Raw genomic sequence first — 2,337 nt, forward strand, 5'->3', positions numbered from 1 at the left:
CGTGGCAAGGTAATTCTTTCCTTCCATCTACTATGTATGGTATGGACATTTGACAAACATTTGGCGTGCAATGCCTGCCGCCCCGCTACCAACGACCTGCCTCCGTTGCACCATGTCCATCATCACCACAAGCAGAAACTCGCACGGCGTGCGTCAGGGCGTGCTGGTGCTGCGTCGGACTCGCCGCTCTCGCTCGGCTTGGTGCACGGCTTGCCCTTTGCGTTCAAGTCCTGCGAAGTGGACGGGTCGCAGGGCTCGTCGGGGGAGCAGCGCTTCTCGATGTCGTCTCCATTGCTGCTGTCCTCATTGACAGAGTGCTCGCTGCGGCAACCTGGCGATAGTGCAGTGTTTAGCCGTGTCAACCCCTTGGCGTGGTGGCTCTGCACGTCGGCACTCTGCGTCGGGGATGCTGAAGCTTGTAGCGCTCGTGTCCGGGTTCAGGTGCGCCTGCGCTGAAAGACACGGATGATGTGCAGCTGGAGGAAGTGTTCGAGTTGTGCTTGTCTGACGTGTTAGCATGATCATTCGTGTCTTAGCTAGTTTAGTGGCATGTTTATTTTTCCTTGTGCATGTGCATGCCGTGGCAGCATAACCTTCGGATCGACCCACCACCTCCTTCGACATAGGCATAGTGTCGGTCTATAGGACTCTACTATTGCCATTTTGTCGGTTTTTATTTGATGTTTTTTTGGTTGGACTTTCGGATTTGGCTGTGTGCATCCTAGTTATGCAGAGGCCGGGTATTACTCATAATGCTTTGTACCCACTTGATGCTACATTTTGAATTAATAAAATCGCACTTTATTGAAAAATATGCATGCCGTGGGCATGATGCATATCTGCATGCATGTGTGTACATGTTCGGGTCGTGCGCTAGGCCACCGGATACAAAGGCCACCACCAACTACCTATCGCCGCGCACCCCCCTGCCCGGCCTCCGCGCATAGGTCCTCCTCGCCGTCCTCGTGCTCACCGTGTGCTTTTGTCGCTGCCAACGACGGTGCTGTTGATGCCCTACGTCGCCCAGAGCCTACACCAGTGAGGCACCGTCCCCCGCTCCACGAGCGCGCAGTAGTCAGATGAACTTGTGGAGTGAGCACGCGTGTCGTCATGCTCGGCCTCCGTGCTTTGCGACGAGCATGGTGCGGGTTTCAATGCAGCTTCGACGTCGGCGACCTGCACCGCTGCGTCGCCTCGTCCTCTGGCTCCAGTACAAGGGCCGCGACACTACTAGGGAAAAGCCTACCATCAGCGCGGGTTTTGGGCCTATTAGTAGCGCGGGGGCCGGCGCTACTACTACGTCCGTTAGTAGTAGCGTTGGTAAAAACCCGCGCTACTACTAATTTTCGATTTTTTTAATTTTTTTGATTTTTTTTTGATTTTTCCCCCTAATTTTCAAATTTTCAAATTATTTTAACTTCCAATCTCTAATCACCCCTCATCGCTGCTCAATTTAATCTCTAATCATCTAACTTCCCGGACGGTCACCCATCCTCTCACTACTCTAGCCTGAGCACGCTTAATTTCCGGGTTCTATTCTCCCTCGTTTCCAAGTCTGCACTTGTTGTTTTCCTGACAATAGTAAGATGTCAATCCTATTAACCTCAGGAATTTAGCTTGAGCATGAAGTCACACATTTCACTGTTTGAGTTTGAAACTATTGTTCTAAAAAATAACACTAATATTTAGTAACACTAATATTTCTTGAATAATTAGTTTGACCATTGTTTGACCACAGTTTGACCAGATTTGACGAAAATTCAAAAAAACTGAAATAATTATTTACTAACACTAATATTATTGAATAATTAGTTTGAACATATTTGACCAGATTTAACAAAAAATAAAAAAACTGAAATTTGATGATTTTTTTTTGCCTCAAGATCTTAAAAGCCCTTAATTTTTTTTCTGTTAAGTTTTTGAGGATTTTGAAAATGTTTAACAGGGTGACAGTACTAGGACTGAATTTATACTCAAGCGGGGATCATGTTAGTATTTGGTGCATGACAAGGAGCGGAACTTTTGCAAGCAAATCTACTTGGTTTGTGCTGGTTTGCTCAATTCTTTGTTTGAAAATTATGGGATTTTGTATCTAGATTTGATCCTTTTCTTTTAACTGTTAATGTCAATAACAAAATTCTACACTCGCCGTTTCTATAGTGAGGCACATTGGTCGTGTAGGAATGCCACCAAGTTCGAAAGCCAACATTTTCTCCACTGTGTTTAAACTTCAAAACCATAACCAAATTTTGAATCCCATCTTATGAACATTTTTATTTTTGGTATAAAGAGCAACACTAGCATTTTTTGTGGTGATGCAGGCGTGCGACGATGTTG

The sequence above is a fragment of the Triticum aestivum genome, chromosome 3B, assembly GCF_018294505.1.
Source record: "Triticum aestivum cultivar Chinese Spring chromosome 3B, IWGSC CS RefSeq v2.1, whole genome shotgun sequence".
Classification (NCBI taxonomy): domain Eukaryota; kingdom Viridiplantae; phylum Streptophyta; class Magnoliopsida; order Poales; family Poaceae; genus Triticum; species Triticum aestivum.